The 13,659-nt window shown below is 39.8% G+C and overlaps 1 long non-coding RNA gene across 1 annotated transcript in view; it reads right to left on the bottom strand.

The window, feature by feature from the left end:
- Positions 1-767: 767 nt before the first annotated feature.
- LOC310850991 overlaps positions 768-13,659 on the bottom strand; it is a 241,424-nt gene continuing 228,532 nt past the window's right edge. Inside the window, exon 4 of the long non-coding RNA XR_014567520.1 lies at positions 768-778. This is a non-coding gene — a long non-coding RNA (uncharacterized lncRNA). The remainder of the gene's footprint in view (positions 779-13,659) is intronic.

Raw genomic sequence — 13,659 nt, 5'->3', positions numbered from 1 at the left:
TATGAGCAGATAGCTCTAGAAAGTTGGTGTCTTTGTTCTTACCCTCCCTTTTCCAGAAGTTCCCAGGGTGAGTTACAGCATATAAAAGCACAATACAATTAAAAGAAACAAAACACACAAATCCCACCCATAACCCCTCAAAACACATGTCGAATTACAAGAAGAACACAAAAATCAGTTTTTCAATTTTCAAAGGCAAGGATATAGAGATGCATCTTTAGCAACAGGCAGAAGCTACAAAAGAGACGTTCTCAGGGGCACCCCTGGAAGAAGGGGGTTCCACATTTCTTGGGGGCCATCACTGAGAAGGCCCTCTCATGAGCCACTGCTCCTGGACTGTTTCAAGTGGAGTTAGTTACAATTAAGGAGTCTTAAATCAAAGAACTTTATTTAAACAAGCTTTATTTAACTCCTAACTCTCGCTGACCCTCCTGCTCTGTCTCTATAGCAGGCATAGGCAAACTCGACCCTCCAGATATTTTGGGACTACAACTCCCATCATCCCTAGGGACATCTGGAGGGCTGAGTTTGCCTATGCCTGCTCTATAGTTTCTGTGTTGAATCACTTCCTGGTAGGTGTTCTCTTAACCTGTGCCTTCTCCCCTGTCACTAAGTTTCTCTCCATGATTACTGCCCTTATCCTCTTACTTAGTTCCACTTGGACCTCTCTCCAATTCCCCCTACTCAGTGGTACAATACCTCTGAACCTGGAGGTTTTATTTATACCTGGTGGCTAATAGCTCTATCCTCCATCAGTGTATAGTACCCTGCAAACCATCTAAGCTTAGTGAGTTATCATCACCATGTCTTATGCTGGTGAACTGCAAAGAACATTATGAAAGGAATTTAATGTAGTGCTAAGAAGATTGTCCATCAACGCAAATATTTCTGCTTCCTCTCCTCCCCTGGTAGGCTATTCTGGAGGTTCTCCTGACCCTCCAGGGTGGATTTTGGGGGTGCATGGGGGGACTTTGGGGAGCCCCACTGCATTAGGGAGACTGCTTTTGTTGCCTTTTTGTTGTAGCAGAATGAGGTAGCTGAAGCTGGCCCTATATGTTTTGTTAAGGATTTTATTTTTACTTCAATATTCTTCCAGTCAGTTTTATTGGACTGGATGACCTTGATTGTTAGAAGAGATGGGGAAAAGTTTGTTGATTAGGAATAGGGGAAAATTAGGTTCAGTTTGTATTTTAAGGTGATCTAGTGAATTCACACTTACTGAACCAATGTGTGAACAGCTACCCTTCAAAATTCACACATCTGCAGATCTCTTGATGCAGCTTTCCACCCAAATAATGTGCATCTCAGGGAACTGTGTGCATAAAAATGCACCCATTCATGAAAATAACACATGGAAGTGCACCATATTAAGGAAAAATAGCTTTCACAAATGCATGTATACTAAAATGCTGATAAGATATTGTGGATTTTTTTAACAAAATGAAAATGCAACCCAGTGTGGGACTATGGACAACTGGGCATAAGACTGGAAAAATGAGAAACCAAAATTGACATATTTGCCTATCCCTGCTCTTAATCCACTTTCTCTACATGAGACATCATTTTATACTTTTTGTTTTTAGTTAAAAAGTCCCAAATGCTGATTCAAAACTTTAGCACAAGTACTTGAATGCCCAAGGTTTAAAAATGAATGTGATGAACATGCTGTCGCTCAAAATTTGTGCAGTGTAGAAATATCTCCTGTTTATAAAACTGAGAAGGGGGGGAACCCCGCCCAGATGAACCCCTTGGGAAATAGCTGGTTATCATTTAATTAAGGTGACAGCAGGAAGCAGCAGACAGAAGTGTGACAAGGTGGGGGCAACCCAGGCGTGGTTCTGCTTGAAAGGGCAGAGTACCTAAATTTCCTTTGTGGTTCTTTTGATTATTGTTTCTGAGCATCATTCCCAACAAAGGCTGACGGCAAAGATCCACATCCAATGAAGTTGTTCTCACAGCAGACTCATTGAAGCAATGGCTTGTAGTCCACTAACTCCTACCCTGGTGTAGACTTATTGAAATGAATGAACTTAAGTCAGTCATGCCTATTAACTTCAGTGTGTATAGGATTGGCTTTGAATACCACCCAGCACATTTAAAAGCATTGGGCAGAATTCAACTATGCTGTTGCATGTGCAGAATGAGGTCTGCTCAGACAATGGGACTTTCCTCCCCTTTCCTCCCGCTGGAGCCCCTAAATATGCTCTGGTGGTTTGGGGGGAAACCCAGAAAAGTCTTAGGGGGTGCAGGGGTGGAAAGAGAGGGGGAAGTTTCACCAGTGCGAACGGACCTATTTCCCCCCCATGCGCATCTCCTACTTAGCACTGTGTTGAATTCCACCCCTTTATTTATTTTATTGTACAAGAATTAGACACTGCTTGATTGTAATAAAACAAAACAGCAACAATGTTTAAACCATAGATTAAATAAAGTATTTGAAAACATGTGACTGATAAGTAAAATCAGCAATATGTAGAAAGAGATTAAAATGCATGCCATATCTGAGTAGGGTTGGCTACACAAAAATGTTTTCAGTGTTGAAGGGAGAACCAAAGATGGGTCTGGCTGGTTGAGGCCAAAGGCGGCTTATCTAGTCCAGCACTCTGTTCTCACAGTGGCTGACCAGATACCCATGGGAAGTTGCTTAAGTATATTGATGCCAGTGACTTTACTCGGCGTATGATTTAGCTGCATAGAAACCAAATATCTCTGTACTGCTCTGTAATGATCCCTGTAGCGAACACTGCAATCCTGCGGCATGTTTGAACTCTGAAAGTGATTGATGGATGTTATTAGCGTGAGTGTCATAGAGAATCACACTTTGCAAAAAAGGAAGGATGGGTGTTTTGTTTTTTGTTTTTTTAAAGTTATGCAGTCCTTGAAATAAAGAGCTTAAAATACTTTATGACCGTTTGTGGGGATATTATGAAAGAAGACATATTGGTAGAAAAGGATGTGCACCAGAAAAGGAATTAAAATAACTCATTTAATGCAATCCAGAGACAATTAAGGGCAAATAATAATATTTAGCCTTGTATGCAAAGAAACATAGAAATGTGTCTTAGACCGTGCCAGGCACTGGTTCATCTAGCTCAGTATTACCCACACTGGCCAGAAGCAACTCTTCAGGTTTTCAGGCAGGAGACATTCCCAGCTGTATCTGGTTATGCTAGGATTGAACCTGCAACGTTCTGCATGCGAAGCAGATTTTCTACCACTGAGCTGCAGCCCTTGTTCAAGGTATGGTTGTGTCTTGAAATAAGGAGTGTTTTCCAGTACTTCTTCATGCAGTTCATAGTTAAACTACGGAACTCACTCCCCCAGGAAGCAGTGCTGAGCACCAACTTAGATGGCTTTAAAGGATGTTTAGGCAGTTTCATGGAAGAGGGAGCTATCAACCGCTACAGGCCATGGTGGCTATGCTCTGCCACCATAGCCAGAGGCAGTAATACTTCTGAATACCTATTGCTGGAAGCCACAGGAGGAGAGTATTCTCTTATGCATGGGTCAGCAAACTTTTTCAGCAGGGGGCCGGCCCACTGTCCCTCAGACCTTGTGGGGGGGGGCAGACTATATTTTGAAAAACTTTTTTAACAAATTACCCAGAGATACATTTTAAATAAAAGCACAAATTCTACTCATGTAAAAACACCAGGCAGGCCCCACAAATAACCCAGAGATGTATTTTAAGTAAAAGGACACATTCTGTTCCTGTAAAAACATGCTGATTCCCGGTCCGTCTGCGGGCCAGATTTAGAAAGCGATTGGGCCGGATCCGACCCCCAGGCATTATTTTGCCTACCCATGCTCTTATGCTTGGATCCGAGAGCTCCCATGCTGTGCCTTGAACCTGGTCCAGGTGGTTTTTGGTTAAATGCTGAAGTTCAGATCCCTTCCTCTTTTTCTCACAAGATGGACAGAGCATGGGGTGAGCTGAATTCAGGTCACACACTTGTGGAAGAATCACGAGACACAGGCCATGGCCATGAGAACAACAGGAACAATCTGTGGGAGAGGAACTTGGGATGAGCCCAACTTCTCTAAAAATTATAAAAGGGCCCCAGCCCACAACACACACATGCCTCCTCCCTGTTTGAGCATGGAGCTTCTCCCCCTGGCCCCCGGCCTGGATCTTTTACCGTTGAGAGAAAGTATGGGCAGGGGGGAGGGGAGAGAAGGAAGGAAGGAAGGAAGGAGGGAGAAAAAGTGCGAGAGAAACAGATGAAGTGTGTGTGTGTGTGTTGTTCTGACATTGTGCAATTAGCCCCCCCTCTCTCAGGCCTTCCCTCCCAGAAAAGGAAATGTAATGTAACCACACATCAATGTACGAGAATCAGAGTAACCTTTACAAGAAAATGAATGATAGCAGTTGGTATTCTGGTGTCTTAAGCCAAACTGGCCCCACACCTGCCATTTCTCTCTCTCTTTTTCACAGTGTGGCTTTCTTAGTTTTTCTGGATCCTGCACAAAGCGTAGACCTTTGGGTCCATACCACAGTCCATAAACACATACACAGTTACAGATGCAGAGAAACACACACACCAGTTCCAGAAGCCGTAAGATCCTACAGAAAAAGGTGGGCTATAATTAATTAATTAATTAATTAATTAATTTCAAGGGATCTACTCTGAATATAGATGAATTGGGTGCAACTAATTGAATACAGGATCGTATCCATAACACAGAATACGTTTAAAGTACAGGATTTTCCCCAAAAGTATCCCGAGAACTGTAGTTTTCCCCTCACAGAGCTGCAATCCCCAGCACCCTTGACAAACTACAGTTCCCAGGATTCTTAAGGGAATCTGTGTGATTTAAATGTAAGTTAAAAGTGATTTAAATATATGGTGCGGATGTGACCTGCCTCAAGACTAACATTATTAGGGATAGGCGCATCCTTTGGAATGGAGAAAACCCTCATGCTGGATCATCTTCTACCACAGGTTCATACCATTAAAAAAATTCTCTCATTTGCTTTTTGAAATGTAAACTTACTGAAGACTGAAGATGAAAAACTAGGACTGAAGTCACTTAATAATACACATGCAAATTGAACCCTGACACCTGTGTGTGGTGATGGTGGGTACAAACTACATTTTTTTCCGCTCTATAAGACGCACCTAGTTTTTGGAGGAGGAAAACAAGAAAAAAATATTCTGAATCTCGCCAGAACAGCAAGAGAGATCGCTGCGCAGTGAAAGCAGCAATCCCTCTTGCTGTTCTGGCTTCTGGGATAGCTGTGCAGCCTACATTCGCCCCATAAGACGCACACACATTTCCCCTTACTTTTTAGGAGGAAAAAAGTGAGTCTTCTAGAGCAAAAAAATATGGTACTTGTTGGCCCAGAACTAGGCCAAAGGCAGAGTTGTTCAGAAATGGTTCACCTTCTCAGCACACAAACTTTTCTAAGTTTCTCAGACTGATTATTGTAATCAGTTGGCACATGGAAATTTCCACCAGAACTTTTTAGTTCTTAGTTAAAAACCACATTGTCTGAATAGTTAATTAAGAGACAGCCTAATGATGCCAAATAAATGTTTTTGAATTTGACACATTCCTCTTGTAGAAAAGACACTTTTATTCAAAATGGGTTACATTCATTGGAATATTTACCTTAGTGAAATCAATGAAGTTGACATCTTGTTGAACTCTTAATATGTTTCTTAATATGACTTGGGTTACATAACACTTCTCTCCCCCCTATAGATTTTGTTTAAATTATATTTATTTAAAATGATGTATATGCATATATATGTATTGTATATTTATAGTTATATTTTCCCCAAAATATTGCATTGTTTTCACTTATTTATTTAAAAAACATTTCTAAGAACTAGGTCTAGAACTGCTTTACAGGAAAGGTGAACTGCATCTTTCAACTTACTCCATTCATTCTCTGAAACATGATTTTTTTAAAATTAAATATTTGTTGATTTTTTTAAAATATGAAAAGTAATAAACTTCTCCATTTCAATATGAAAATTAATACAGTCCTTCACATGTCACCCCTTCCCTCCCATGAATACTTATTTAGAATAGAAGATCCCAGTTTCTCTGTGATTAGTTAAAAGCAGTGGAAAGTCTTCTGTCAACTGACATCTTCAATGTGTGCATTAAAATAAATGTGGTTTTGCCCATTGCCACTCAAAGACTTTTTGACCTCACATTCTTATTTCCAGCTGCATCAAAACTGCACTTGATTCAGGAACTCTGTTCTACACCCACACCTCAAATAAGATGATTTGTTGGAAGCCCAGATTTATACCTCTGTAATTTATACCTTAAACTACCATTTAAAAATTGCAATAAAGGTGCTTATAACACGAAGGCTTGTCATAAACTGGTTGCCTTAGAGATAAATGATGCTCAAAGAATAAGTATTATTAGCCACCTATCTGGTTAATTTAAAATAGTGCAATGGGTTACTTTACTATTTCAAACCCTTTTAATTCTTGTTATGAGTTTAATAGCATATTTTGTCCATACTGTGTTGATGTATTTGCTGCATGCTGCACTGTTTTTGTTCGGTTGCAGTTTGCCTTCTGTCAAAATCAACATTATTCATCTCACTGTTGGCTGTGGCAAGATTATGTAATTTACATAATTGGTTATGTAATCAACTGCATTAATTATGTAGCAACATTGTCATTATGTTATTGTTTGCAGACTGAAAGCAGCAGCAACAACAACACTGAATACCAGTTGTATCTGCTGGAAGTATTTCCTTTCTGGATATGGGACGAATAAGTGAGCATCAGTGATTTCCACTCCTGCGTTCATCTTTGTTGGAATTCTCCTACCTGGAGATGCTGGGGATTGAATCAGGGACTTTCTACATGTGCAGCACATGCTCTACCAGTGACAGACCTTCCTTCCAAATTGTTATGGAGCCAAAGTTGCATCCTTCATGCACAAGAGAGAGGTATCCGTTTGCTTAGGTGAAACCAGAAGGTTGCCAAAGGGTCATCCAAGAATGAGGACCAAGTATGAATGCTGACTGATGTATGGGGAGGGAACAGAAAACAGCAGTGGGGAGGGGAAATGGACTGGAGTATCCTGGAATAGAGAGCACTGTGTGGAACCTGGGACAGGGGCATGACAGGCTGCAACTTTGTGTTGCAGGTCCCATTTCTAGTAACAAGATTACATTTTCTTTTCTTGGTAAAAAGGGCTTCCCATCCCTTACCTGCCTAATCAACAATCCAATAATACTGAACAGTTTGATAGTACAGAACGTAACTTCTGATGTTATTGCTTTAACTGTTTTTCTTTTTAACTGTCATGCATATTTTAATTACACATTTTTAGTGCCCAACGGAAGTGTTATTGTGTGTTTTAATTATGTGTTGCTTTTATAGTTGTAAGCAGAGACATCACCTTGCCAACAAAGGTCTGTATAGTTAAAGCCATGGTTTTCCCAGTAGTGATGTATGGAAGTGAGAGCTGGATCGTAAAGAAGGCTGACTGCCGAAGAATTGATGCTTTTGAATTATGGTGCTGGAGGAGACTCTTGAGAGTCCCATGGACTGCAAGAAGATCCAAGCTATCCATTCTTAAGGAAATCAGCCCTGAGTGCTCACTGGAAGGACAGATCATGAAGTTGAGGCTCCAATACTTTGGCCACATCATGAGAAGAGAAGACTCCCTGGAAAAGACCCTGATGTTGGGAAAGATGGAGGGCACAAGGAGAAGGGGACAACAGAGGACGAGATGGTTGGACAGTGTTCTCGAAGCTACCAACATGAGTTTGACCAGACTGCGGAGGCAGTGGAAGACAGGAGTGCCTGGCGTGCTCTGGTCCACGGGGTCACGAAGAGTCAGACACAACTAAACGACTAAACAACAACATAGTTGTAAACCACTTGGAAGCCATTTGGGCATGTAAGCAGCATTTAAATTAAACTACTACTACTACAACAACAAACATAATAAGAAGCACATCAAAGGAGCAAGAAGAGGGCAGGGCGCATCATGCACCCATGTAAATGCTGAGCTAAAAGGAGTGGAGTTTTTTTTCACAGGTCATTGTGGCGGCGGCCTCATTTCTCTCATTTAGGAAAAATGGTGTTTGTGTTTACGAGGGGTCTTTTTGCCGGATGCACTTGCTCTCCTTTCATTTGCATGAACAGACTAGAAAGAGCTGGGCTGTGAAAATGCTTTTCACTGCTGATGGTTTTTGCTTGACAGGCTGATGGTCGCTCCCTCTATTGGCCAGTTTTGCCTGTCTGGGAAAATAGCTGCTGTTCATTAAAAAAAGCCTTTCTGATCTAGGCTGCCTCCAGACTCTCAGTATTTTGCGGGAGGGAATCAAGAGCATACGGGAAATTGAGTTATATGAAATTAGAGGAGGTAAATGCGTTCTGTCGTTCTACTGCAACAAATCCACTTTTTCTGTTTCAAGAAATGGACTTTCTGTAGTTATGAAAAGTAGGAGATGAATGAATGAATGATTGTATATATAGATGCAAACAAGTCAGGATGAAGGCAAATAAATCAGAGCAAATGCTAAAAAAAGGACCAGATATAATGTAACCTCTGCATAAGGTTTGTGCAAATAAATCAGGATAAATGCTCAATGAGCAGATTTTCTAGAGCAGCACCCAGAAGACCTGCTCAGTTTACTGCCCAGTGGATCAGCAGTCCCTTCAAACTTTATTAATAGAGGACAACTTCAAGCAAAGGACTATCATCTGTGAAGAACATCCTAAGTGGTTGACTCAGCTGGCAGAAAGCTCTTTCATACAAAAAATAAAATTCAAATCCTTTCACGAAGAAACTTAGATGCCAGAGGAAATGTTATAGTAGAACATTTCTGACATACAAGATGCTTCCAAACTGTCTCTGTCTTCAGGGACTCAGTTACATACTGGCTAGATTCAGGTGGCATTGTTCAAGTCTTGCACAAGAAACACACTTCCCAAAGCACCTGGGCTTCTTATTTTTCTTTTTTGTGATAAGGAAAGTGATGTGAAAATGCACTGGAAAGCATGGGACTGACACTTACTTGACAACGTAACATTGTCTAACCTCCCTCAATCCAATTAGAATGGACGCACAATTAAGAGCCAACATTGTCTCAGCTCCTTGCAAATAGCTGCACAAACAAACCAGGATTAATGGTAATTAAACGGGCCATCTGGAAGTGAACACAGTTCTCTGTGTGGAGGGATATTTATTTATTTGTTTATTTCTGGCACGGGGGTGTTATCAGCTCTAGGTGCTGCCCACCTATGGGGTAAAATGATGCAAATCAGTTTCTGGCTGACCACCTTGCTGAGAACCCGACCCCTGTCTGCTTTAATTTATTTTGAGATACTTTATAAATGGTCTCCAAACCATTTCCTCTTTCTGAGAGATGCTGTGCTTCAAAACCAGAAGACTGCGAGAACCTCTAACCACACTGAGGAGGAGACTCTCTCCTGCTTTTTGTTATGTAACAATCATCTTTCTCGATTTATGTGGAAATGTGAGGCATGTAATCCCTGTTACGGTTAACATGGTGTTAGCCCACTGACTCTAAATACACTAAATTGAGTTGCGTTAAAAGATCTGTGTTGAAGCATAAGAACATATGAAACTGTCTTATACAGAGGCAGCCCACTGGTACATCTAATTCTGTATTGTCCACACTGACTGGCAGCGGCTCCTTCCAAGATTTTAGGCAGGCGACATTTCTTCCATTGTTATCTGGAGATGCTGAGGATTCTGCATGCGAAGCAGGTGCTCTGCCTCTGAGTTACAACCCTTCCCCAAATGATATAGTGACTTTGATTTCAGTTGAGCACTGTCAGGTCCTTAGGCTCTAGGGCCAGAGGCTATGTTTCCATACTACACTACAGAGTGAGAGGCAGTTGAACAAGCAGGTTGCAATGGTGAAATGGGAGAAGCAGGTCTGGGAGGGGCTCTTGGCAGTTGGCCCCTTGCCTGAGTGTGGACTCCTGACAAGCAACCAAGCCATTGCAGGGCAATCCGGGATTAAGCCCATGCAAACCACTAGGCTGCAATCCTATAATCATTCACTTGGAAGTCTGTCTGTTTCATATCTCTCATTGTCTCATTTTTTCCAACCTTAAATTCCATTCTCCACATTTCCATATTGCTTTGCTGCTTTTTAAAAAAGCCCTTGTGAAAATTCACCAGCATTTTCATGCAGATTTCTCCTTATTTAATGTTTTGCATGCAATTTTAACTAATACACCCCCCCCCCAAAGTATAATCTTAATTCAAGGCATTTTGCTATGTTATTTTCACCAACATATGCATTTTCATGCAGATGTTGCCTTAGCATTTGCAATTTGGTTCACATTCCTTAGCAGGAGAAGTGCACTGCAAAATTCAGAATAGTGCCACTTCCAAATAGTGCCACTTCCAAAAGATGGCTGTGTTTCTGAAAGTGTGAAATAGGTCAGTTCACCTTTAAATGCAAACTAAATAGAATTTCTCCCCTATCCCTGTCTGGGAACAAGCTTCATGGAACTTCAGGGGAAATACTTTTGAGTAGAGATATATGGGACATACTATTAACATCTTGCTTCTGCTAATTTATTTGAAAGAAGGTTCTATGGATCTCGATTGGCATTTACTTTCATGTGTATATTTAGGATTGGGGCATTAGCAAATGGTAAGTCGAAAACAGAAACACAGCCTTTTCCTGTAAATCAGGGCATTATACTGACAGTGCGATTTCCAGGCTTCAGGGTTTTCTGACTTCCTTAAATATTCAGCTTAATTCTTTAATTAACACATGCTAATCCCCCCCACCCCACATTTTCCTGGTGGGGAAATCTAATATTTGAGTCACTTAAGGCATTAAAATACAACATAGAAAATCCAAAATACAGGGCTTGTGTGTTGGTTCATTGCCCTTAAGGAATATATATCTAGCAATGTCTAAGAGGCTTCCTTATACTGAGTCAGACCATTGGTCCCACCTAGCATTGCATTGTCCATGCTGACGGGCAGCACCTTTCCAGGGTTTCATGGGTCCTCCGGATGATGTGTTTATTAAGCATTCATCCTGCTTGACTTGCAGAAAACTTACGCAGAGGTTAGACTGTAGCCAGACTTTACTGAGCATTCATTCTGATTTGTTTGTGGGGAGGTTATACAACATTGAGCGTTCATCCTGATTTGCTTGTGGGATGTCTATATGTCTTCCTGTTAATAATTTGTTTACTCACTTGAATTTCTGTGAGGACTTTATAAACACACACACATGCAGAAATGTGGAGAACCAGACTTAACATTGGAAAAAATGAGAAACAGGCAGAACCTAAAATTGACAGATTTGCCCATCGCTAATTCTGTATTACTATCTATGAAAAGGGAATTTGTTAAAGAACTGCCTTCCCCCATATAAGTTTGCCCAATGGTAGGGCTGGCCCTCAGTCCATATTAGTATAATCTAACATCTCTTTCAGTGAAATAAGTCATGACTTCACTTTACGTTGCCTTCAATGGGAGCTAAGTTCAACTAGGTGTATGTACACACTAGCACTTACTCTAATCATTTGTGCTCCCACTGCTAATTTTTGAAGCTGCATTTACACAGCATCAGCCACAACTCCTATTGATCCTGTGGCTGAAAATGAGAGTTTCTTGACAAATACTGATGTTTGAGGTGTTTTTTCTCCAGCTGTTTAAGAATTGTAGCCTGAGTTTGATTTCCTCTGTCTTCCCTCCCTGCCCCCTTTTTCTTGTGGGCTGTATTAGGTTTTTTTAGGTTAAGAGTCTGTGGACAGGAACTGTCTTGTTTTAACTGATACTGTGTAAGCTACTCTGGGAGTCAATTTGATTTAAAAGTGGCATACAAATGCTATAAACAAACAAGCCAGCGTCAGTCTGATCAGAAAACTGAATGTGGAGTAAGTGTTAATTTTAAGATACTCAACATTTGCAATGGAGGCGCAGATGAAAACAATGAATAGGAGTTCCAGGGGTGGGGAAACCAAAAAGTTAATGCACATCAGGTGAATACGCACTCCACCCCCCTCTATGATAGGAACATCCGTGCAAATGCAGCTTGAAATGCACATGGGAAAATGACCATGTTGTGTTTCAAACTACTAATATGAATATACCCCAACTTAGGCAGGATCCAACACTCAATGTATTCAACACAAGCTCTGAAAAAAATCACTCTAAAGTCTATATCATTCAGAGCAGATTCTTTGGGAAATATATTTGTCTGAAATGTTGCAATGAAGACCCACATAATGGGGGAAGTTATTAATTGTCATTTTTATGGTGTTGCTCATGTTTATGTTCTTGTTTATTTGAAGTTTATTTGAAGTTTATTTGGGTTTTTCATAGTTCATTCAGGTTTTGAATAAATTCATTTTGCTTTGTTTTATTGTGACTTCTATCAAAATAAGGAAAAGATTTCTAAAAGGGGAATGTAATCTGCCAGTAAAATTCAGAATTTTAGGTTTATGTTGTATATAGTTTTATCTGGGTCTGAAGTAATTTCTACAGAAGTTACCTCATGTTAATTTATGCAGATACTGTATGTCGTTCCCTTTGCTAAACTCTTGCTTGTGGTAGTCTGACGACTAAATACAAAAATCTTGTTTATTAAGAAAATGATGATTAAAGTGTTGTTTAATTGTATTTGAAAGACCAAAGAAAAATAGAAAAAATATAAGAAGCTATATAATTTAAAAGAAAAAGCTGTATAGGTGATGCATAACTTCATGTACTCTTTTCAGTGGCTGCTAAAACATTTTTGTTTAGGCAAACCTATCCAGACATGTAGAATGTTGACTTGTGTTTTAATCTGGTTTTTAGTTTATCCTTGATTTTAATTATTTTTGAAGAGTTCAAATTGTTTTTAATCTGGTTTATACTGTGTCTCACCTCAAAATAATATTTTTTATTGAACTTTAGAATAACAGAGAGAAAAAAAAACTTACAGAGGAGAAAAAAGGAAAGCAAAGCAAATCTATTTATCACAGAGTTATAGCAAAATCTTCAATATATGAGCAGGTATTTAGATGTATTTGGAAGTAAGGACATAAACAGTGCACTGTTTTGTTAAATAAATGGTGTTTCAAATAATTACATTGTCTCCTGTGCTTTGGCATTCTGTTCACCTTAAAATAAAGATGAAGTAAGAATAACAATAAAATAAAATAAGAAGCCTTGCTTACTATGGTTTATGCAGTCCATATCTTAGTATAAGCTGCAGGGAACTTGTGTCTGTGTGTCTCTTTGTTTGTAAATGAGATGAAATCAAACCATGTTGCAGAGAACTGGTCTTTTTTTTTTTTTTAAAAAAAAAACCCACCTAGAAAAGTTAAATTTATAAGAAATTTTCTCAACCATGGCTATCTGCCAGACCAATAATCTAAATTAGCCAAACTAAAGGTTTTTCAAAATCTTGCTACAGCTGCCCTGGCTGCCGTTAAGAAGTGAAAAAGGAGTTCCTTTTTTATAATTTCATTCTTTTATTCTTTTTGTAACCACTTTCAGGGTTATTTCTGGGGTGTTTTTTTTTACACAAGCAAGTTGTATATAAATTTTATGAAAGAAAAATAAATAAGTTAATATTGCACAACGCTTCTTGGAAATGTGTGCAGTCGCTCAGCCTAGAAGCCGCTGCATCAGCAAAAGAAGTTCACAGAACTGTATGACCATGAACTCAAAACCAGAGTTGGCGGT

This window comes from Podarcis gaigeae (assembly GCF_964106915.1).
Source record: "Podarcis gaigeae genome assembly, chromosome: 8".
Taxonomy (NCBI): domain Eukaryota; kingdom Metazoa; phylum Chordata; class Lepidosauria; order Squamata; family Lacertidae; genus Podarcis; species Podarcis gaigeae.
The sequence above is the reverse complement of the archived record's forward strand: the minus strand, read 5'-3'. Positions and strand labels throughout refer to the sequence as shown.